Below are 25,932 nucleotides of genomic sequence, written 5' to 3' on the forward strand. Positions count from 1 at the left end.
GGAAGAAATAGGAAAAATGTGAGCCAGAATGGTAGCACAGTGGTAGGGCATTTGCCTTGTATGTGTCTGACCCATGACAGACCCAGGTTCTATCTCTGGCACCTTGTATGGTCCCCTGAGCCTGTCAGGAGTAACCCCTGAGCACTGGTGGGTGTGGCCCAAAAACCAAAAAAACTAAAATAGGAAAACTGTGATGGTTAATGGCTATAGATGCAAAAGTCTAATTACCAGACAGTCTGGGTAAACTTTTAATATTGGTAAAAACCAATACCTTTATTTATTGGCTTTGGAGGCATACCTGGCAGTGCCAAGAGGCTAGTGCTCAGTGCTCAAGGTTGCTTCCAGCGAGTTGGGGATCAATACAGAACAAAGTTGGGGACTGAAACTGGTCATCCTGCATAAAGATAATAATATTGAAAATTTTTTGGTTTTGTTTTTTTGGGCCATACCCGGTGACACTCAGGGGTAACTCCTGGCTATGCGCTCAGAAATGGCTCCTGGCTTGGGGACCATATAGGACGCCGGGAGATAGAACCCGGTCCGTCCTAGGTTAGCATGTGCAAGGCAGATGCCTTACCGCTTGTGCCACCGCTCTGGCCCCAATAATGTTGATTTTTTTTTTGGGGGGGTCACACCCGGCAGCGCTCAGAGATTATTCCTAGCTCTACACTCAGAAATCACTCCTGGCAGGCTCGGGGGACCATATGGGATGCCTGAATTCGAACTACCATCCTTCTGCATGCAAGGCAAACACCTTACCTCCATGCTATCTCTCCGGCCCCTAATGTTCAATTTTTTCCCTTTTTTTCTTTTTTTTTATTTTTATAATGTTTAATTTTTAAGGAAAAATTTATCCTTTATTAGTGTTGTGATGTTATATGAGAAAGATAGAAACTGTCTAGAAATGAACTAATACATCAAAGTATATCAAAGCAGTCTCTGGTGCAACACAGGAAAGAATTTCAATTTTATTGTTTTAAAAGTTAATAGCAGATCAGTGTGTGTTAGAGATCCTCTAAACTATTGAGGAAGAATGGTGCTGGAGGGATAGTATAGCACGTAGTTAGTTTGCCTTGCATATGACTCTCAGTTTGATCCCCAACATTCATTTGGATCCCCCAAGCACTGCCAGGAGTAACCCCAAATATGGGGCTGGAATGATAGCACAGCAGATATAGTGCATTTGACTTGCACATGGCTGACCATGTGTGATCCCCAACATCTGATTTGGTCCCCTGAGTCTGTCAGCAGTGATTTCTTATTGCAGAACCAGGTCTAATCCCTGAGCTCATCTGGTTGTGGCCCAAAAACAGAAAAACAAACAAAAAAAACCCTCAAAACAAAAACTATTGAGGAATGGATTTGACATGTAAATTCTAAAGCAGCAGTATATAATTTTTCCCTATTGTTTATTGTCTTTGTGCTTTTTGTTTGTTTGCTTTTGGGCCACACCCAGCGGTACTCAGGAGTTACTCCTGGCTGTCTGCTCAGAAATAGCTCCTGGCAGGCACAGGGGACCATATGGGGCACCGGGATTTGAACCAACCACCTTTGGTCCTGTATCGGCTGATTGCAAGGCAAGCACTGCTGTGCTATCTCTCCGGGCCCGTCTTTGTGCTTTTAAAATTTATTCTATATTGGAATAAAAAATAAGTTTTTTAAATGTCAAAAATATCAGTGATATTAATAAAAGAAAAAAGCTAGTAAAAAAAAAGAATGGTTTGTTTTAGTGGTATTACAAACGTTTAATAAGTCCATCTCAGAAAAATAAGTCCTTATCTGTAGGCCTTTGCAGTTTTTGTGGTGAAAAAACTATAACAGTCAATTTTAAGCTATCTACTCAAAGACCCTAAACATTGATTGACGAAAAAATGCAGTAACATACCGTTATGAAGTTTTTTTATCAATAAAATGAGAGTATCAGTCATAATAAATGATAATTGAGTATTCCTTTTAAAAATTATAATTTATTTCATTATACATTTTAAGCGATGACTATTTAAATATAGTCAACAAAATCCAGAAAAAAAAATAATTTGACTGGACCCATGGTGTTCATCCTCAGTGCTCAGGAGGGAACCATCTAGTTCCACGAGATCAAACCTGGACCTTCTATCTATAAGTATATATTATTATACTGTCTCTGATTCCAATTTTGTTTCTTTGTTGGAAGTTTATTAGCTAGTGATTGAGAGGGATGAAATTAGATATGTATTCATCCTGTTCAAAAATAAAATCCAAACTAAAGTTGTGGGATTTTTTTTTTTTTTTGTGGTTTTTGGGTCACACCCGGCAGTGCTCAGGGGTTATTCCTGGCTCCAGGCTCAGAAATTGCTCCTGGCAGGCACGGGGGACCATATGGGGCGCCGGGATTCGAACCGATGACCTCCTGCATGAAAGGCAAACGCCTTACCTCCATGCTATCTCTCCGGCCCCAAGTTGTGGGATTTTTTGTTTGTTTGTTGGTTTGTTTTGGGGCACACCTGGCGGTGCTCAGGGATTACTCCTGGCTATCTGCTCAGAAATAGCTCCTGGCAGGCATGGGAAACCATATGGGATGCTGGATTCAAACCAACCACCTTAGGTCCTGAATCGGCTGCTTGCAAGGCAAATGCCGCTGTGCTATCTCTCCGACCCCCAAACTAAAGTTGTAATATAAGAAACATAAAGGAGGGACCGGGTAGGTGGCGCTGGAGGTAAGGTGTCTGCCTTGCAAGCGCTAGCCAAGGAAGGACCGCGGTTCGATCCCCCGGCGTCCCATATGGTCCCCCCAAGCCAGGGGCGATTTCTGAGCACATAGCCAGGAGTAACCCCTGAGCGTCAAACGGGTGTGGCCCAAAAACCAAAAAAAAAAAAAAAAAAAAAAAAAAAGAAACATAAAGGAACTACAGATAACCAATATTTTCATATTGGAGAGAAAAAGCTTACTACTGCAATTTCAAAGCAAAAACGAGCATCAGATATGTTTGTACAGACATTTTGAATTCATGTTTGATAAAATACACTGTAAAAACGCCCTTAAAAACCTGGAGGGAAATAATGGCAACACATACAAAAGGCAAGTTACTACTCTTTAATATTTAAAAAGCTATGAAAATCAATAAGAAATAAAGGTGAATCAACTAATTAGTGACTCTACAATCTTTATTTAATGACTTGGGCTTTCCTGTCTTCATGGTTAAAAGTTTTCTATCAATTACTAAGTTTATGCTCATTTCCTTTCATTTAGTTCTTTCACTAAATGTAAATACCATTAGTAAACGTCCTAGAACACTTAGAAAGTCTCAGAGGATGACTGAGGATTCTCAAAGCCAAAGATTTAAAAGAAAAATCCATATTAAAGCCAAATCCTGATATTGTTCACATTAAAGAATTTACTAATATGGAACTGAGGAGATAGTTCAAAGTTTAAAGCAAGATAGTTCAGGGGTTAAGTTAAGGAAGGTACATGCCTTGCATGCAACCAACCCCATAATAATCCCTCGTATCACCTGGTCTAGATCACTTGGTATGACCCTGGAGGTTCTTGAATACTTTCAGGGTAGCCTGGGTAATCTCTGATTTTTGCTGCCTAAGGAGTATTGCATCCTTGGTCCTCACATTGAAGCATCCTTGCACTGAACTTTGTTCAGTGAACTTGACTTGGTTGGCCAAGAATAGCTGGCAGCTCCACTACCCTGTATTCCTTAGTTTTGTTTTTTTTTTTTTGTTTTTTGTTTTTTGGTTTTTGGGCCACACCCGGCGTTGCTCAGGGGTTACTCCTGGCTGTCTGCTCAGAAATACTCCTGGCAGGCACGGGGTGGGGGTGGGGGGACCATATGGGACACCAGGATTCGAACCAACCACCTTTGGTCCTGGATCGGCTGCTTGAAGGCAAACGCCGCTGTGCTATCTCTCTGGGCCCTGTATTTCTTAGTATTTCTTGAGAGGTACCATCTTTTCCCTCCCAAAAATGTACTGATATATACTGTAATATCTTTGAATAATGATGAAAAGTTTATTGTTAAAGCTATGTATATTGTTTAACAATCAGGATATTGAGTGTTTTTCAGAAAAAATTATTAAATTATGAAAGATTGACAACTATTCTATCTGTAAAACAATAGCTAAGCCATCATTATCTTTTTTTCTGTTTTCTTTGCTTTATCTGTTTTGGAGTCATATCCTTGGTGCTCAGGATTACTTTTGGAACTGTGTTGAGGAATTTTTTTCCGACAGTGCTTGTACACTGAATGTAGTATCGAGATTTGAAGTGGGGTTCGAGGCATATTTCTTCACCTCTGTAATGTCTCTCCAGCCTTCTCTTACCTGCTTTTTCTTTTTACCTTTTCAGCTTGGCAACCCTTCTGGAATACTCAAATAGACAAAATGGGATGAGCAAATATCGAGTGATAGTCATAAAAGTCATAAAAGCTTAATGTCTCTAAAAGAAAAAGTAATTGTGTATGATGCTAGGGATCAAACCTGGGATCTCACAAAAGCAAGACAAGCTGAGTTCTTATCATCCCTGGGATCTCACAAAAGCAAGACAAGCTGAGTTTTTATCATCCCTAGCCAGTAGATTAAAATTGATGATGGTCTAGATTCTTCTCATTTTTGTTTGTTTTGGGGCCACACCTGCTCAGGACTTATTCCTAGTTCTCTGCTTAAGGATAAACTAGTGATGCTCAGGAACAATATGTGGTACTGGGACTCCCAACTGCAGTTAGCCACATGCAAAGCAAGTACTTAAACTCCCCTACTACAATCTCTGACTACTTCCTTAATCAATTTTTAAATTTTATTTTACTTGTTTTGACTTGAAGTTTTGGGTATTTTTTTATTTTAGGCTATACCTGAAGGTACTTGGGCTACTCTTGGTTAGTATTGGGGTGTTGCTCCTGGCAGTACTAGGGGACCAGGTAGTGCAGGGATTCGGCTCTGCCCCTTGCATGCATGGAATGCATGCCAGCCTGTTGAGCTTTATCTCTGTTCTTAGGACTTAGGCATTAAAACAATTCATTTTGTCAAACTTTTCTCTTTGGGGGGGGCACACCTTGCAGTTCTCAGGGGTTACTCCTGGCTCTGTGCTCAGAAATCACTCCTGGTAGGCTTGGGGGACCATATGGGATGCTGGGGTTGAATCCGGGTCGGCTTCCTGCAAGAGAAATGCCTTACCTGTTGTTCTATTGCTCTTGCCCCTGTCAAGACTTTCTTATTGAACTTTGATTTTGATGCTCAGGGGCTACTCCTGGCTAGGCGCACAGAAATCTCCCCTGGCTTGGGGAGACCATATGGGACGCCGGGGGATCAAACCGTGGTCGCAATCTTTCCTTGGCTAGCGCTTGCAAGGCAGACACCTTACCTCTAGCGCCACCTTCCCGGCCCCAGTATGTATCTATATATTGACAGCTCCTAATCCTCTTCTCTAAAGATACTGTTTGTAAAGTCCCCTTACCCTCATAAAAGTCCAGTTAATAATAAGACTTTTCCCCATTATTTCTTTGAAGCTTTTATGACAAGTGTCTAGCAGAAGGGAAAATGACAAAATGAGAAGCCCTGAGAAGTGTATTTGGAAACAATTAAACTAAATGAAAATCAAAACAAATAAGCGGTATTTACTGTCGAAAACTGCATGCTTTGAGAATAGTAATGGTATCATGTTCTGTGGGAAGTCCTATAAATCATGGGTTTATTCTTTTAAATAGTTGTAATAGCTGTGATTTCAGTTATTTGTTGAATTTAAAGACTTAAGATGTCAGAAATAGTTTTTTTCCCCCTTGGTTTTTTTTTTTTTTCCCACCACACCCGGTGGCTCTGGGGTTACTCCTGGCTATGCGCTCCAAAACCGCTCCTGGCTTGGGGGACCAGATGGGACATCGGGGGATTGAACCGAGGTTCATCCTAGGCTAGCGCAGGCAAGGCAGACGCCTACTGCTTGCATTACCACGCTGGCCCCTGTCAGAAATAGTTTACTGGACATAATTATAGTACTCCACAATATTCTTATTGATAACTAGGACAGTAACATAGGAGTCTTATCAAATTTCCTTTTCCATGAGTGTTAGGAGAGATGGCTAACATAGCAGATAACAAGTGTTCAGAGACAGTAGAGGGGCCAGGGACTGGAGAGATAGCACAACAGTAGGGCATTTGCTTTTCATGCAGCCAACCCCAGATGGACCTCCGTTCAATTCCTGGCATCCCATGTGGTCCCTTGAGTCTGCCAGGCGATTTCTGAGCACAGAGCCAGGAGTAACTCCTGAATGCCATCAAGTGTGACCCAAAAACAAAACAAACAAACAAACGAGACAAACAAAATGATGGGCCAAAGGGATAGTACAGTGGTAGAGCACTTTCCTTTCATGTGGCCAACCCAGTTCAATCCCAGACATTCCATATGGTCCACCGCACACCACCAGAAGTACATGAGTGCAGAGCCAGGAATAACCCCTGAGCACTGCCAGGTGTGTCCCAAAAAGAAAAGAGTGATAGGCAGAAATTGACAAGCAAAAGTTTAGTAGGGCTATAAATAAAAGGTCTATGATTTTTGTTTTGTGTGCCAAACTCAGGGTATGGGGTTGGCTGCTCCTGACTATTTGAGGGACCATTTGGTGCCAGAGATGTTTACATACCAAGTATTCACTTATTTTATTGAACTGATGTTTTGGTCCTAGAGTCATTCTTAAGTTGGTAGACATTTATTCAAGTACTTTGAACAATGGGAACAAAATTAATTGTGCTAAGTAGGAATGACAGATGTTAAGAGTCTTAAGATAATTTATCTGGTTTTGGGGAGATAGTACAGGAGGTAAGGCACTTTCAGTGCATGTTGGCTGTGGTGGCTGGATGCCACCAATAATAATAATAATAATAATAATAATAATAATAATAATAATAATAATAATAATAATAATCTTGTACCACCTAAGGTTACCTGAGTATCATCAGTAATAAATTCTCCAAATATAGAGCCAAAAATAGTCCTGAATACTGCTGAATGATCCACCTTCTTTTAAGCCCTAACCCCCCTTTTTACATTTACCTGGTTACATTCTGCTACTTACTGACTTTATAGATTTAGTGACTATAGGCAGGTTGCTTTATCCCTTTATTTCAATTTCCTTTCTAAAAAGGAGGGATTATCAGGTGCTGGAGAAATAGTATACAACAGGTAACACATTTGCTTTGCATGTAGTCAACACAGATTTGATCCCCAGCACCCTGTAAGATCCCCTGAGCTGTGTCAGGAGTATATGCTGAGCATTACCAGTTGTGTCCTAAAAATGGAAATAGGAACTGTTAGGTTTTGTGATAATTAAATGAAATAATTCACGTAAAATGCCTAGTGTAGTGCTTTGACTATGGTAAACTTTGAACAAATATTAGCTGAAATTTATTGTCGCCTATGAGGACTTTTCATCTTTGGTTTATAAAGGAAAGTAGAATGGTTATGGTATTTAGTCTAATTTCTGAGGCCAATGAAGCTTCTCTGACATAATCCCTACCTTGAACAAACTTGTACTATAATAATTTATAGTTATTGGGCCTGAGTGATAGTACATTCGGCTAGCCATTTGCCTTACATGTACCTTACATGGTCCCTGGTGGGACCCCAAGCACACTAGGAAGGATCCCTAAGTGAAAAGCCAGGAGTAAGCCTTGAGGGCTACTAATATAACAACAACAACAAAAAAATCCCAAAATAATAATAATGATAATAATTTACAGCTACTGGCTAGATAGGTAGTATATAAGGTAAATGCAGCCAGTCTAGTTTCTATCTTCAATACCACCTGAGCCAGGAGTAAGTCTTGACACTACTTGCTGAGTGTGGCCCAAAACCCAAAATAGTGATAATAATAGCAGTTTAGTAATTAGTTGATAATCTCACAATATGTACAGGGTATATGTATATGGAAAGACATATACAGTCCCCAGCCTGTTCTGTTGCAAGGAAACACTTCCTATATCATTATATTATGAATGTTATCCCCTGTAGTGCAGTGTATATGTGTTGTAGTATTATTAGTATGCTAAATCAGTGACATTTGATTTAAATTTTTATGGGAAGAATCAGTAAGTGAGGGGGAAAAACATCTTGGACAAAGAGAAATCTCTGTATAAGTCACAAGAACATGAGAAACTTCTTTTGGGGACTTAGAATTTGCCACTCTGGCTAGAGTGAAAGATGAGATATAGTGACTGTTAAGAGAAGAGATGAAGGAGGTTCTTATTTGCTATCTTCTTGTTTTCAGGCTTATGGATCCTAAGAAACTGTTAAATGAGGGGAGAGGGAAATCTTGGATCATTGGTAGTAGGAGTTGACACTGGTGAGTTTGGAGTTGGAACATTGAATACCCCAAATTCTTATTAAATGGAGCAGTTGCACATTGGGTTTTGCCTTGTACTCAGCTGACCCAGGTTTGATCCTTGGCATCCCATATGGTCCCCTAAACCTGCCAGGAGTAATTCTGAGCACAAGCCAGGAGTAAACCGCTAAGCGCTGCAAAAAACATTGTATGGCATTGGAAAGAAAGTACAGGGAGTAAAGCACTTGCTTTGCACATGGCCAAAGCTGGCTCACTCTCTGATATTACATCTCTGAGCCCCACCAGGAGAGATCCCTGAGCCCCTATCCAAAAACAACAAAACCCCAAACCAGCCAATTTTGTAAATTATGGTGCTTTTAAATATAAAACGACTCTTAAAATTGGATTGATTTATCTTTTGTGGGGGCCACATCTGATGATTCTCAGGATTGCCTCCTGCCTCTACCATCAGGGATCAATCCTAATGAGAGGCTGGGGATCAATCTGGGTTGACTGCATGCAAGGTAAACATTATTCCTGTTGTTTTATCACTCCAGTCCCAATCAGATTTATTTCATAAGGAGCTAAGAAGTCAAATAAATACTATAGGTCAATGCTATTTCTAGTGTGGATTACAAACTTGATTCCAAAGCTGCTGGTCATAAAAGTACCATTTTCCTTAACAATAACTTGATTGAAGCCAAGCATTTAGAAACACTCAGGTCAATTTGATAAACTTCATTTACTGTGAGTGGGGGGATGGCACAGTGCAAGGGAGCAGTTTGGCCCACAGTGACTTTGCTGGAGACTACCTAGCTTTTTATTTGGGGCACCATCTAGTGCTGGTTATTAAATATGGGTCTCTTACATTAAAAGCATTTGTTCCGGCTTTTGGGGATTTTTCAATTGCTTGTTTTGTTTTTGTTTTTAAGGTGTTTGGGACCACACTTGGTAGTACTTAAGGATCACTCCTAGAGGAGATTGGGGGACCTTGAGGTGCTGGGGATTAAAATCTGTATCATCTGTGTGCAAGACAATTGCCTTAACCTTTGTACTATCTCTCCAACCCTGGTTCCAGCTCTTGGAACTTCAACCCTGATCTCACTCTCCAGCAAGTCTTCTGTGTGTGTCTCAAGTCAGTTATTTTCTTCACTGCTCACAGTAGCCATTTCACACTTCTGCCACTCTCCTAAAGTTCCTACCTACTCCACCTCTTCCTCACTTCTGCAGATGATTTCATCCTCTATTTCACAGAGGGTGAAAAAAACCAAACTTAACACCCACAGACAAATATCTGTCAGCATTACTCCATTTTTCTCTACTTTTCTGTGTCTGGATCCTGTTCTTTTCCAGTTGTTTCAAAAGTTTCATTTCATCTTTTGTTTGTCTCAGGGTTTGTACTTCTGTCTCACAACAGTATCTTTCTCCTTAATCTATTAACTTATTCCAGCTCACCTTTATTCAGTCTTGATTGTAAAGCATTTGCTCAGTCTGTTGACTGGGCCTAGAAAGATTATTGCTCCCTCCCCACCCCAGGTTATTGCTTTTTAATTCTGGTAACTTGTACTCAAAATGCTTTTTTTTTAATTGGAGGTGGGTGAGGTTTGAGCCACACTAGGTGGTGCTCAGAGGTTTAGGCTCTGCACTCGGAAATCATCCCTGGCAGGTTCATGAGACCATATGGGATGGTGGAATGTCGGGAATCAAACTGGTTGGCCACATGCAAGGCAAACGTCCTACTGCTGTGCTATCACTCTCCCTACTGCTGTTCTATCACTCTTGTCCCTCAAAATGCTTTTTCTTGAAATAGTTTTCCTTATTGAATTGTCTTGCTTTGCTGTGATTATATAAATGTAGTCTGGTGTGAACATTTATTTCACTTCATTTTTGTCTAATGGCCATTCCACCTTTCTTGATTATTATAACTTTGGAGCAAAATTTCTCAATCTCAGCACTATAAATTTAATACTTTTTTGTTTTTAGTACTGTTACTGGTAGGGTTTCATGAATAAAATATCATAGGCACCATGCATCAGTGTTCATTCCCTCCATGGTTGTCTCAATATCCTCTTATTTCCTTTCTCCCCACTACCTCTTCCTCTCTGGTGCTCTTCTCCTCCCACCTTAATAAGTGACCTATGAAAGACCAGTTCTCAGTTTCTGTTTACCTTAAATTTTTATTGCTTTGAAAACTACTTTGAAACTCACTACTTAAAACATTTTTTAAAAGGAAAAGACTCCATTAGCTGTCATCACATTCTGAAAATGGTCAGTAACAACTCGCCCTACCCTGTCACCATACAAGATTTTGACAGTTTAAAGAGTTAATTGCTTAAATTTGTTGTTAAATGTCACTAAGAAAAATCATGGCTTTTTTTCTTTTTAAGTGAAGCAAATGGTTTTTATTGGAAGAAAATTGCTTAGAGCAGTGGTCCTCAAACTATGGCTTGTGGGCCACATATTGTATTTGTTATCTGTTTTGTTTCTTCATTGCAAAATAAGATATATGTAGTGTGTATAAGAATTCATTCATAAGTTTTGTTTTTACTATAGTCAGACCCTCCAATGGTCTGAGGGACAGTGAACTGGCCCCCTGTTTAAAAAGTTTGAGGACCCCTGGCTTAGAGGAATGTGAGAGGAAAAAGAAGAGAGGAATATGTTTTTAAGAGAACATTGACCTCTCCATGGATGGAAGTGAAGGTATGGGTGAGAAGAGATGCTAGAGCAAGTTTAATACTGAGTTTTAGGCGCCACATTGATAGTACAGCAGCTTAAGACTGTTTTTTTTTAATGCATTTTGAGAGTAGGAGATATAAATTTAGTCTGAGTCATGGGTAAGTTTATGCTTCTAAAAGTGGGAAGAAGGGCCGAGAAGGTGGCGCTAGAGGTAAGGTGTCTGCCTTGCAAGCGCTAGCGTAGGACTGACCGCGGTTTGATCTCCCGGCGTCCCATATGGTCCCCCTAGCCAGGGGTGATTTCTGAGCGCATAGCCAGGAGTAACCCCTGAGCGTCAAACGGGTGTGGCCCAAAAACCAAAACCAACCAACCAAACAAAAACAAAAACCAAACAAGCAAACAAACAAAAAAAAGTGGGAAGAAAAAACATCTAACCCCATCAAAAACTGGGGAGAAGAAATGAACAGACAATTCCTCAAAGAACTACAAATGACCAAAAGACACATGAAAACATGCTCCACATTGCTAATCATCAGGGAGATGCAAATCAAAACAACAATGAGGTACCATCTCACACCTCAGAGACTGATACACTTCCCAACGAATAAGAACAATAAGTGCTGGTGGGGATATGGGAAGAAAGGAACTCTCATTCACTGCTGGTGGTCCAGTCTTTATGTAAAGCAACATGAGATTTCTTAAAAAAAAAAAAAAAAAAGAAAAGAAAAGGAAATTAAGCTCCCATATGATTCAGCTATACTACTCCTATGGATATATCCTAGGAACACAAAAACACAATACAAAAATGCCTTCTGCATGCCTGTATTCATTGCAGTCTATTTACAGTAGCCAGAATCTGGAAACAACCCAATTGCCTTTCAGCAGATCAGTGGCTAAGGAAAATGTGGTACATAGACATAATGGAATACTATGCAGCTGTCAGGAATAATGAAGTCATGAAATTTTCCTACACATGGATGGACATAGAAACTATTATGCTGAATGAGATTAAGTCAGAGGGAGAGAAAAACACAGAATTGTCTCACTCATCTATGAGATTTAAGAAAATAAAAGACGGGGCCGGGCGGTGGCACTGGAGGTAAGGTGCCTACCTTGCCTGCGCTAGCCTAGGACGGACCGCGGTTCGATCCCCCAGCGTCCCATATGGTCCCCCAAGAAGCCAGGAGCAACTTCTGAGCGCATAGCCAGGAGTAACCCCTGAGCGTCACAGGGTGTGGCCCAAAAACCAAAAAAAAAAGAAAATAAAAGACAGTATTATAATAATACTGTACCAATAGAGATGAGGGCTTGGAAGGACCAGCCATGATATGAAGCTTACCACAAAGAGTAGTGAGTTCCGTTAGAGAAATAACTATACTGACAACTATCATGACAGTGGTAGTGAGTGAGAGAAATTCTCTTGTCTCGAATACAGGCAAGGGTGGGGTAAAGGAGGATGAGGGGCATTGGTGGTGGGAATGTTGCATTGGTGAAGGGGTCATTCTTTTTTATAACTGAAACTCAACTACAAATATGTTTGTAATCATGGTGCTTAAATAAAGATATTAATTTAAAAAAAGTGGGAAGAGTAATGGTACAGTGAATAGGACTTATGGCTAACCTAGGTTTGAACCCCAACATCCTATATGGTTCCCAAGCCCTACCAGGAGTGGTCACCCAAGCACAGAGCCAGGAGTATGTCCTGAGCACTGCTGTTTGTGATCCAAAAACAAAAACAAATTTAAAAATATTTTAATATTAAAAGTGGGGAAAATCAGGGCCAGAGAGACAGTACACAGGTTAAGGGTCATCACTGGTCTCAGCCCTGGAGGCCTCTGAGCACTGCTAGGTGTGGTTTTGGAGGAGTCAACCACTTCTTGGTAATCTGGGTGATCCCCGGGGTATCCAAAGAACACTGCATTCTTGGACCCTTGTATTGAATCTTCAGCTGAGCACCCCTTTGGAGACCCATCAAAAAAGAGGGAAGAACCCTAATGAAAGCAGAATGGAACTGGTATCAAGTAGCATTTGTGGGCACCCTGATTGATTGATATGCAGTATTGCATGGACCAGATGGTTAGATTAGACTTTTATCAAATAGTTTGAAAGTTTGTTGAGAACAGAAAGCTATTCAATGTAAGAATTAGATGCTTCTGAAAGATTTCTCTGGTTAAGGTTTTTATTAATAAGAAAATTGAGTCTTTGGGGCTAGAGTTGTGGTGTACTGTAATAGGGCATTTGCTTTGCATGCGGCTAACCTAGGACTGACCGCGGTTCGATCTTCGGCATCCCATATGATCCCCCAAGCCAGGAGTAATTTCTGAGCGCAGAGCCAGGAGTAACCCCTGAACATCACCAGGTGTGGCCCAAAAATAACAACCAAAAAAAAAAATAGAAAAGAAAAGAAACTTGAGTCTTTGAAAGAACTAGTTTTACTTTTAGATCTGTTTGTTTGTTTGTTTAATACTGGGCTTTAAATTAATGGTCATATATTTTAGGGGTAGGAGGCATAATTACGGCAACATGAAGTAATTTTTTTTTTAATGAGACTGTCAGGGGCCCAAGTTGAATAGCTCAGTGATTTAAAATGCCTACCTTGCAAATGCTATTCCAAGAGTTCAGTCTCTGGAACCGAAGCATGCACTGTTAAACTCTTAAGCAACAGGGAGTTTCCTGCCACACTGTATCCAGGTAGACGTCAACGAAGAGGGTGTAACACCAGTTTGTGCCACTTAAAAAACAACAGAAAGTTCAACTCCGGATGGTCACTGTGAGCACTGCAGCAGCCCTGATGAACACTACACCCAGAACATTCATGAGCACAACTAAAGAGTGCAACCCTGGGCCCGGAGAGATAGCTCAGCGGCGTTTGCCTTGCAAGCAGCCGATCCAGGACCAAAGGTGGTTGGTTCGAATCCCGGTGTCCCATATGGTCCCCTGTGCCTGCCAGGAGCTATTTCTGAGCAGACAGCCAGGAGTAACCCCTAAGCACTGCCAGGTGTGGCCCAAAAACCAAAAACAAAAACCAAAAAAAAAAAAAAAAAAAAGTGCAACCCTCTGAGAGTGGCTCTTCTGAGTGTGCAGACTCCTGATATGCTTATTGCACTTCGCCTGATCCTGTCCATGAAGACCTAGGGGAAAGACTTCCATTATGGGTCAAGATTGAGTAAAACTTACAATTGGGGTTTATCTGGAAGTCTCTTAACATCTTTAGATGATGTATTTACGAAAGAAGTAAAGGTGGTCAGGCCTTATTTTGATTGAAAGTTACCTACCTGTGTTGATCCTGTATTCAAGTTTGCATTTTGATACTGATTTCTTTAAGCAAATTCTGTTTTCCCTAGGAGCTAGAGGTACATATTAGGAATAACTTTTTCTTTTTCCTGTTAGGAATAGCTTTTATTTAAGTTTTCATCTCTGTAAGCTTGCCAACGGCACCAGTTTTAGAGAAGAGCTTCCCAGCATCTAAGGTGTTTCACTGTCCTTGTGACTAGGAGGCTTGGAGAAAAGGGTAGATGGATTGAAAGGGAAGCACAGTCCCCTATATTTCTTGCTGCTCTTCTTGCAGTATCAGTTTGGATTGTGAGATGAAGTTGAAAAGCAGGATGTATTGGTGACCTCTAAAGTTGATAGAATGCAAAGGATTTATTTGTCTTCACTAGAGCCTGTCAAATTTTGAATTGAGTAGAGTGCTTTTGGCTGTAAAAGCTGTAAAATGTAAACACTGAGGAAATAGTATGTTTGTAATGACCAAGTAACAAAATATGCAGGTACACAGCTTAGAATTTTCTCATTTATCCTAAGAGCCATACCTAAATAGTCATTTAGGAGAACATTTTAACCATTATACTGAGCTACACTGTATAGTTGAAAGCCTAGGTTTCTGTTGTGACCCTTTACTAAACAATGATTTGGTTGATCATAAAACTTATGCAAGGAATCTTTGAACTAATAATCACATATGGTTTCAAAATAAACAGAGAACATTCTTTTTGTTTGTTTGTTTTGGGGCCACACTAGATGACGCTTATGGGTTACTCCTGGCTCTGCACTCAGAAATTGCTCCTGGCAGGCTCAGGAACATATGAGATGCCTGGGATGGAACCCAGGTTGGTGTGTGTAAGGCAAATGCCCTACCTTCTGTGATATTGCTCTGGCTCTAGCACAGGACACTCTTTTTTTAATTTTTTTTGGGGGGTGAATCACCCGACAGCGCTTAGGGGTTACTCCTGGCTCTATGCTTAGAAATCGCGCCTGGCAGGCTTGGGGGATCATGAGGGATGGCGGGATTAGAACCACTGTCCTTCTGCGTCTAAGGCAAATGCCCTACCGCTGTGCTATCTCTCCAGCCCCAGAGAACACTCTTATGTTATATATGAAGTCTTTTTTCAGCACTGTCATTTATCATCTTGTATTGCCTGACATGTAAGATACAGTCATTAAATTTATTTATTTTTTTGTTCTTTTTGGTCACACCCAGCAGAGCTCAGAGGTTAGTCCTGGCTCTACGCTCAGAAATCGCTCCTGGCAGGCTTGGGGGACCATATGGGATACTGGGATTCGAACCACCGTCCTTCTGCATGCAAGGCAAATGCCCTACCTCCAAGATACTGTCTCGAGTCTTGCATTTTTAGAATTATGTACACCAGTAAAGAGTCATGATTCAAAAAAAAAAAAGAGTCATGAATCAAAACAAATTTCGGGGCTGGCAAGGTGGTGCTAGAGTAAGGTGTCTGCCTTACAAGCGCTAGGAAAGACCTAGGAAGGAAGACAAGGAAAGACCACGGTTCGATCCCCCGGCATCCCATATGGTCCCCCCCAAGCCAGGGGCAATTTCTGAACGCTTAGGTAGGAGTAACCCCTGAGCATCAAATGGGTGTGGCCCAAAAAACCAAACCAAAATAAAACAAAACAAAAACAAATTTTATTTGTTTAATTATTAGTTTAAAGAGTTCTTTATCAGGATGTATCTACACTCATGTAACAATCTCTAACCTCATTATATATATGTTGAATTAATAAATTAATATTATCACCCTATTTTAAATAATGAATTTTTATGTGGGGATTTTTGATAACCCAACATGGTTCTGGAATAGAGAATAGCATGGTTTAATGTGATACCTTTATATCACTACAAGAAAAATGTTCGCTATAATAGACTATACCCAAGCCTTTATAGTGAATGTTAACTAGAAATGTGCATCAAATATTTACACAGACCTGCTAAATTCTAATCCCTGAAGCAGAAGCACTTAAAAATGTGTCATAAAGGGGCCGGCGAGGTGGCGCTAGAGGTAAGGTGTCTGCCTTGCAAGCACTAGCCAAGGAAGGACCGCGGTTCGATCCCCCGGCGTCCCATATGGTCCCCCCAAGCCAGGGGCGATTTCTGAGCGCTTAGCCAGGAGTAACCCCTGAGCATCAAACAGGTGTGGCCCGAAAAACCAAAAAAAAAATGTGTCATATAGTTGGGGGGTTCAGGGCCACCCTCCTTCAGTGATTTTTGTTTGCTTGTTTGTTTTGGACCCACACCTGGCAATGCTCAGGGATTATTCCTGTCATGCTCCAGGGACCTTTTGGGATTCGGGAGATTGAGCCCTAATCAGCCACACACAAGACAAGTGCCTTATCTGTTGCTGTCTCTCTGGCCCTTGGAGGTACATTTCCTAATAGCAAAAAAAAAATTTTTTTTTGTAGCGATTTTGCTTGAGTGGCTTAGATATTTAAACATTTTTCTTTTTTTTTTTTTTTTGGGCCACACCCGTTTGACGCTCAGGGGTTACTCCTGGCTGTGTGCTCAGAAATCGCCCCTGGCTTGGGGGGACCATATGGGACGCCGGGGGATCGAACCGAGGTCCGTTCCTTGGCTAGCGCTTGTAAGGCAGACACCTTACCTCTAGCGCCACCTTCCCGGCCCCTTAAACATTTTTCTTTTAGTGGTAGAACTTATTACCCACTAGCTATGAAAATTGTTTTATTTTTGGGTTTTTGTTTTGTTTTGGGGCCACACCTGGTGACTCTCAAGGGTTGACTCTCCTGGCTTGGGAGACCATATGGGATGCTGGGGATCGAACCATGATCTGTCCTAGGTTAGCTGCATGCAAGGCAAACGCCCTGCTGCTTGTGCCAACACTCCAACCCCAAGACATGAAATTTTTTTAAGTAACATAGAGAATATACAGAAGTGTTAATAATAATACAGAATAATAATACAGAAGTGTTAGAGTAGCAAGCTTTCCTGAGAATTAACAGGTGTAGATGGAATGAATTACATGATATAATCGTTTGGGACTGTCGGATCTATCAGCCCCACATGTTAAAAAAAACTACAAGCCCTTGTAGGGATTAAGCGCTGAAGTAGGTTTATCATTGAATAGTGGCTTTTCTAAATTCTGCATTTAGATGGTGTTTTAACTGTGAGCATAATACTTCTGAGTCTGATTTATTTTCTCATGAAAAGTAAAAGTATAAAGACCTACCTAACATAGCATTGTAGGATTAAATGAAATATAGTATGTGAACGTTTGACAATGGTAAGTAGTTGATGAATCTCTGACATGCCTTTATTACTTAAAAGGATGAAAAAGTTCCTAGATTGGGCTGCAAGTGGTCCAGCAAGTAGGATGTTTGCTTTGTACCCCCATTGGTCTGGCACCAGAGTACTACTGGGTTTGACAAAAAAAAACAAAAACAGAAACAAAACCCACAAACACCTCATGTATTAGGTGAGACCATCATGGAGGAAAGGTTATTGCTGCTATATTCTCAACAGTTGAGAATGCCCATGCGTAGTGTTTTTTTTCTTTCTATATTCCTCTCCTTCCTCCTTAGAATTTTAACTTTAAGGAATTGTGTGATTTCATCTTAGGCAAAGCTTAGATATAATAAATATTACTGAGATTTACTGGTTGCATTTATTTGGTATCATCTGTTACTTTGCTCTCTTCTGTTTTTGATGGATCTGGAGACTTAATCATGAATTGCTTTCTTCTCTTTTTTGTTGGGGCTAGGCATAGCTACTTCAGCTACTAATCAAGAAGCACATATTAGTAGGTTGTCTTTCCAGTTGTGATATTGGTAAACATTGGCCACCACTGCTTATCAAGTAATTGTTTATGTTTGCAAAATGGCAATATTCTAATTCTGCCACTTTTTTTATCAGGTAAAATACTTATATTAATGAAATTTCATCTTTGATGAAAGATAAATGCATGACTCTACATTTTCCAATTTCAAAATAATGTGTTGGTTTATTAGTATTCTCCAGTAGTGGTCAGTAATGTTACTACTAGCTTTGAGTTTCAGGAGTGTGTGGATTAGGGTGTGTGTGTGGATGTGGCTCGAATGGTAGAGTTCATTCTTTGTTTGTGTGGAGCCTTGGGTTTGATTGGTACCACATGGCTCTCAGAGCAGTGAGAGGGTGAAGTATCCTGGTGTCCCCGAGCTTAAATAATGCAGCATGAACCCTGCTGCTGCATGATATGCTCCATTTTACTTTCATTAATTAGATCTTTTTATTTCATGACATCTAATCTTTATTGGTGTACAAATCAAACTTTTCTGACCATTGCATTTCTGAGTTCTAGAGCATTAATTGGGTATTTAACATTGCCAGGTTGCTTCAGTTAATAATAATACTTTATGTATAAATAAGAATCTTACTGAGCTGGAGAAATAGTACAAAGGTTAAAGCACTTCACATGGCCAACTCTGGTTCAACCACCAGCACTGCCTAATAATGGTCCAAACTCCTCAAACTCTCCACTAAAACAAACCTTACAGCAGTGTGTACTTTCATTCCTTCTAACCATTTTTTTTTGGGGGGGGGAGGCCCACACCCGGTGATGTTCAGGGGTTACTCTTGGCTTTGCGCTCAGAAATCACTCCTGGCTTGGGGGACGTATGGGACGCCAGGGGATCGAACCACAGTCCATCCTAGGCTAGTGTGGGCAAGGCAGATTTGCGCCACTGCTCCGGCCCTCCTTCTAACCTTTGTGGCGGTGTTATATAGTTTACTTTTTATGGGTTTGAAGCCTACACCTATTAACAATTATTGTTGGAGGCCGGAGAGATAGCATGTAGTTAGGGCATTTGCCTTGCATGCGGAAGGACGGTGGTTCGAATCCCAGCATATCCCATATGGTCCCCGAGCCTGCCAGGACCAATTTCTGAGTGTAGAGCCAGGAGTAACCCTGAGTGCTGCCGGGTGTGACCGCAAAACCAAACCAATTATTGTTACAAATAACTATTGTTATTTTACTTTAAAATTATCTTTTAGCAATATTAAATAATGCTATTTTTTTTGTATTTACCTATTATTTCCCCCATGCTTTTCATTCCTTTGTATAGATCAGTTTTCATATGGTATAATTTTTCTTTATAGAGCTTCCTTTACTACTTAACAGGCAAGTTTGCCTTTTATTTCTGAGAGCTATTTTTTTGTTGGTATGGAATTCTAAGCTGATGGGTTTTAATATATTTTTTTTATTTAAGCACTTTAAAAATGTTCTCTTATCTTAGATTGCATTATTTTAATGAGATCTATGACTTAATCCTTATCTTTGTTCTCTATAATAATTTTCTTTATGTTCTGGCTGCTTTAATTTTATCCTGTATCACTGTTTTAAGCAATATAATTATGTATCTTGATAGAATTTTCTTGAGTGTTTTATTTGGATTTCTATGAAATTCTTGGGTCTTGGGGTTTACAGTTAATTCATAGAATACTATGAATAACAGGAATGCATTAGAGGTAGATGAATCAGTAGATATAAAAAATGTTTTAAAGATCTACAAAATCAGATTACATGAAAATGGCCAGTGTGCTAAGTTTATGTAGTTTTAAAACACCATAATTACATGTGTTTCTATAGATAGTATTAAGTAAACATTTTTAAGTATTTATATCAATGATTTATCTTCAAGTCTGTGAGGAGGGAGAAATCACAGGATAAAAATTTTTTTAATGCATTTAATCTCTTAAAATAGCATTTAATGTCTTAAAGGTATCTGAAGCAGTATCTGCATAGTGGAATAAACATTTTATTTCTATATTTATGTGGAAGTCTAAAATATATTTTCACTGATTTGAGCAGAGGTCAGTACAGGTCACAGGAGAAATAGCTGTGGCTACCCTTCAAGCCTGTAGTCATGAATTCAAATTCTGGTGTTGCCACTTGTGCTGAGCTTTCTATGGTCCTTACTGCAACTGGAGATAGCCAGCTGATTGCAGCCAGGTGTGTATAAACACAACAAAAGGTCACAACCCCCAGCAATTAGCTCAAAGATGTAAAGAGAGCCTGTGGCCCAGGCAATGCTACCCCTGGCTGGTACTATAGGCAGAATGTGTTTTGCACACAACTGAAAAGTGCATTGGAATCCTGCTTAGGACATGCCCTCCTACCATGGGAGGCTTCTTACCCTTTTCCCCTCCTAGTGTCTTAAATATATCTATTTTCTGGGGGTGTAAGCCTCAGTAAATAATCTTTTCTGAATGTGGCACAGCAGCTTGAGGTGACACCCACATTGAGTACCACAGTCACATGGTGTCAGAGAGAACACCACAGCCACATGGTACAATCCCCTACTATCCACTACAACAGTGAAAGGAATGGGACAGAGCAGGGGATTAGAAAAAAGGCCAGTGTAGTTCCAGATAGTTTTGGTTGTTCATTTTTATTTTTATTTTTTGGTTGTTTTTTTTTTTTGGGGGGGGGGGGCCCACACCCGGCGGTGCTCCTGGCTGTCTGCTCAGAAATAGCTCCTGGCAGGCACGGGGGACCATATGGGACACGGGGATTCGAACCAACCACCTTTGGTCCTGGATTGGCTGCTTGCAAGGCAAATGCCGCTGTGCTATCTCTCCTGGCTCTCATTTTTATTTTTTAATTAAAAAAAAATACTGCTACCATATAAACTTCACCCACATGGTTAGTTATATTTCAGTAATTTACCAGATAAAAGTTTCTATAGATGCAAGACCAATTTCTTAGTGGTATCCTTTATAAAGCAGTGGCCAGGATTTTCATGGTACTCCGTAAAATGAGACTGTTCTTCAATGGAACCAGTTACCGTATTTTCCGGCGTATAAGACGACTTTTGAAACAAAAAAAAGTCAACCGAAAATCGGGGTTGTCTTATACGCCGAGTATATCCCGAAAAATGTTTCAATATGCTGCTAAACGAAACCAAAAAAAAAAAAAAATCAAGCCGCAGAGTTTCCAAATCTCTTTCTTGGGGGCTCCCAAACAGTACTCAGGAGATCTGGGGCCACTTCTGGCAAAACCCAGCTAACCGTGTTTGTGGTTCAGTGCCAGGGTCCAAGGATGGGGTGTTGTTTGGTTCATGTTGTGGGGGAGATTAATTGACGCCACCAGGGAATTGCCAGAAAAGGTGCCTATGATAAGGGACCAATCACTGCAAGGCTGCTCGGACTGCCTCTCTAACTCAGCCAATCCAAGCAGGCTTTTGATGCATGCAAATTAGACAATGTTCTGTACCAAATCTACACTGTCAAAAGTCTACTCAGATCGGCCAGAGTCAAAGAGAAAGTTTATTACAGTATAACCTTTGAACCTTTGCTTGTGATTGTCTCACTGTGGTACATACAGTTGCAGCACAGGAACATTCTGTCCGATACAGCGAATATAGGCCTAAACCTATGTTTTAACTGCAAAATTAGGGGGTCGTCTTATATGCCAGAAAATACGGTATCCCTTTTCTGTAGGAAACCCTTTTTTCGCCCGGGGTTGTTCATACCCCGGTGGTGCTCAAGGGTTACTCTAGGTTCTGCGCTCAGAAATCAATCAGTCCTGGTAGTTTCAGAGAACCATATGGGATGTCGGGAACGAGCCTGGGACAGCCACGAGTCATCACTCCAGCCCCATGAGATACCCCCCCCTTTTTTTTTTTGGTTTTTGGGTCACATCTGGTGGCACTCGGGTTACTCCTGGCTCTGCACTCAGAAATTGCTTCTGGCAAGCTCAGGGACCATATGGGATGCCAGGAATCAAACCACCAGTTGGATGCGTGCAAGGCAAAGGTCCTACCGCTATGCTGTCGCTTCAGCCCCACGAAGACCCCCTTTTTTATTTTGCAGTATTCTGAAAGACACATTACACGTTTTTGGGGTTGGGAGTAGAGGTCCTTTCACAGCTAGCTATGTCCTGACTTTCATTTTGCCATTTTTTTGAGATGTTGCCAGATAGGTTCCTCCTGTTGAACAAGTAAGTCTTAGGAATCATTATAGTTAACTATATCTTATTTTTATGAAATTTGCTGCCAAAGACTGAAACTCTTCGGTGACATGTAGCACCTGCATGCAACTTTTTCGTTCTAATTCTAAAGTAAAATGTTGCTTTGTGTGCATAAACTTTTTTCTTTTTTATCTTAATGCATTAAGATTGATGTGTTGCTATGGCTTTTAAAGAAGTGAGTATACTAGACAAAAACTAGAAATTGAAAGGAAGTAAAGTAATATGCATGGTACTCCTTCAACAACAGTATTGGAAACCACAGTGCCTAAAATGAAAACAGGAAAAAGAGAGAAGAAAACTATCTGCCTTAGTGGCAGGCTGCTGGTGATGGTGGGAGTGGGATGATGGGAAAGTAACTGGAAATTGGTAGTGGGAAATGAACAATGGCAAAGGGATGGTTGTTGGAACACCATATGACCAAAACTCTCTTAAAAACTTTCTAACTGTGCCTGGAGAGATAGCACTGCGGCGTTTGCCTTGCAAGCAGCCGATCCAGGACCAAAGGTGGTTGGTTCGAATCCCGGTGTCCCATATGGTCCCCCGTGCCTGCCAGGAGCTATTTCTTAGCAGACAGCAGGAGTAACCCCTGAGCATCGCCGGGTGTGGCCCAAAAAAACCAAAAAAAAAAACCAAAAAAAAAAAAAAACAAACCAAAAACCTTTCTAACTATTTCACAGTGATTTAATTTGAAGAAAAAAAACTTTCATTTTTTTAAAGTGAGTATATCTGGTTTGATCTGAGTATCCCTAGATATGACCACAAAACAAAACTGAGTATAGGTTAAAAAAAGGAAGCTAGTTAGCATTTTTGCCTTTGAAAAAATTATTTAGGTCATTGAAATTTAATATTTAATATGTTAATAGCTTAAAAGCTTTGGATGTACATACTTCTTGGTGGAGTGGGATGGTGGGATGTCAAACCTGGCAATGCTTAGGGGCTATTCTTAGCTCTTCTCAGGTATTCACTCATGGCAGTCCGGAATTGGGGGGGGGGGTGAACGGACCATATGCAAGGGATCAACAGGTTGGCCATGTGCAAAGTGAATGCCCTATCCACTGTACTATTGCTTTGATCCCTGGATGTATATATTTTCTTTTTTTTGTTTTTGTTTTTGTTTTTCGGGCCATAACCGTTTGATGCTCAGGGGTTATTCCTGGCTAAGCGCTCAGAAATTGCCCCTGGCTTGGCGGGATCATATGGGACGCTGGGGGATCTAACCTCGGTCTTTCCTTGGCTAGTGCTTGCAAGGCAGACACCTTACCTCTAACACCACCTCGCGCCCCGGATGTATATATTTTCTTAACAGTAAAAACAAATTTAGAACATAGACTCATTATGTGGTTATTCCTCATTTCAGTAGTATATATTTTTTTCTTTAGAGGATGCCATAGTTTGTGAGCACAATTTTGTTTTTGGCCATACTTGATGGTGCTCAGGGTTTACCCCTGGCTTTGCACCAGAAATCACTCCCTGGAGGGCTCACAAGGTCTTATGTAGTGCTAGGGATAGAACCTTGATTGGGTGCGTGCAAGGCAGGCACCTTGCCAACCATGTCTTGTTCCCATTAAGTACCTAAGTATTTTGGTATAGTATTTTATAACTTCTCTTTCACTTAATAAGGCTAGTTCATCTTCAAGCTGTAAAAGACCATTATTGAATCGGTCTTTCATTAATTTCTAAAGCCTCTATTTCAGCAGACACCTACTGTGTAACAAGTGGCAAGAAGATAACAATGCAATAAAATGGACCATACTTAGGTAAAACAGCTAGAAAAATGAATTTTTGTTTTTGTTTTTGTTTTTGGGCCACACCCGGCAGTGCTCAGGGGTTACTCCTGGCTCTCTGCTCAGAAATAGCTCCTGGCAGGCACAGGAGACCATATGGGACACCAGTATTCGAACCAACCACCTTTGGTCCTGGATCTGCTGCTTGCAAGGCAAATGCCACTGTGCTATCTCTCCAGGCCCGAAAATGAAATGTCTTAATTTTTCTTCTATTTATAGTTTTCCTAAAACATTCCTTTTTTTAATTTATTTTTTTCCCTAAAACATTTCTAAGAAATGCTCTCCCTCAACTAATGAATAATCTGCCCAAATGGGAGTAAGGGATAGGAAGAGACACATTTTGATGATAAATAGACATGGCTTCTTTGAAATATTCTTGTGACCAGATACAGAAAATTACACAGTGGGTTTCTCAAATATAGTTGTGGCACTGAAATAGCAAACGTAATGAAACCTAAATTGGGAATTCCTAAAATAGTCTGATCTATAGCTTTTCCAAAAGTAGGGCTTTTGTAGACTGTCCTATTAGTTCTCCTTTCATATTGCCTTGAACTTAGTCCATAGGCATATCAATAGAATATAAAACAGAAAGGAACATTTTGTAGAGTGTAATAGTTAATCAAGGGGTCCTTAGAAGATATAGAACAGTGTCTCCCATAGTGAATGATGCTGCCACACTACTGAGGGGGAACTAGACCTCAGGTACAGTTGTTGTGGAGGTGTGTGTGTGTGTGGGGGGGCCTTTCTCTTTGTTCATTTATAGAGGGAAGATATCTAGGAAGGCACTGAGTGCTTTTTTCTTTTTTCTTTTTTTAAACTTTTTTTCTTAAGGCATATAGACCAAATTAGTTGGGAACCTTTGGTTTAGAGGTAAAGCTTTGTTTCTTGCCGCTTGGTAGAACTTCAGAGCCCAGAGAAAGCAGCCTATTAAAGAAAAAAACAAGCCCATACTATAGAGTTCAATTGATTTTAATCCCATTTCTGCCATTTATTCTGTGCGACCCAAGGGAAATTTGTTAACTTCTGTACACATCAATTTTCCTTTTTGAAAAATGAAGGTAACTGTCTTTCCCATGAAAATTGCACACCATAGGCTCTCACTATTCATTTATTTCATTTGTCCAGCTAATTTATTGATGTTGTACTAGATTCTTTAGTGGTTTCTGCTAGTGTTAATAATTGATGAGCATTTGTCAGAACTTATTCAACCATCAGATTGCCCAAGTCAGGATTTGCTCTGCATTAGAAAACATTAGAATTTCAACACAGCATCTCTAAAAGAGAATGACAAGAAAGGTTGTAAAACATGGTTATTGCTTAATAACAAAGGTAGAAAAAGAAGCAGTGATATTTTTACTGGAAATATGGTAGATTCACAAGTTTTGTCAGTAGTGGTTATTTTCTCATTTTATGATGTTATCTTCAGAAGGAGTAAAATGATTTGTTTTTACTTATATGAGGTAAAATTAAGCTCCCTGAAAAGGCTATACTTTTTCACAAGTTACTAGAATTTGCTCTATATGGAATGGTTAGATACTTTAGATTTTTGAGCAGAAACACTATAAACAAAACCAAAGTAATTTCAGTTTCAAATAGTTTCAAACTCAGCAGTTTGAAAGTTGATGTCAGGTTGTTGATATCTTAGGAACCAAAAAGCAGGGACATATTTCAACGAGGCTGCTTTTCTCTTTTGCACCTTTGAAATAAATGACTATCATGGACAAATTATAAATAGTGTGGTATTAACCCAGCTATGCCCCATGTCCTTTGCTTATTAAATTCAAGACTTGCATTCCAGAAATGGAAGCAAAATTAGGAGAGATGAGAAGAACTCTTGACAAAAGGGCTACTGATTTGTGTTTATGGTTTAATGTAATGTAAGAATGGTCATGATGAGATTAAAATATCTGGAAAGGATTGAACAAT

The 25,932-nt window shown here is 40.2% G+C and overlaps 2 protein-coding genes across 2 annotated transcripts in view; one reads left to right on the plus strand and one right to left on the minus strand.

Moving 5' to 3' along the window:
* PIGS (phosphatidylinositol glycan anchor biosynthesis class S) overlaps positions 1–25,932 on the minus strand; it is a 1,033,024-nt gene that overhangs the window by 569,290 nt on the left and 437,802 nt on the right. The window lies entirely within an intron of this gene.
* Positions 1–25,932, plus strand: part of NLK (nemo like kinase) — a 149,196-nt gene that overhangs the window by 26,564 nt on the left and 96,700 nt on the right. The gene's annotated exons all lie outside the window — the stretch shown is intronic.

The sequence above is a fragment of the Suncus etruscus genome, chromosome 1, assembly GCF_024139225.1.
Source record: "Suncus etruscus isolate mSunEtr1 chromosome 1, mSunEtr1.pri.cur, whole genome shotgun sequence".
In the NCBI taxonomy this organism is placed as follows: domain Eukaryota; kingdom Metazoa; phylum Chordata; class Mammalia; order Eulipotyphla; family Soricidae; genus Suncus; species Suncus etruscus.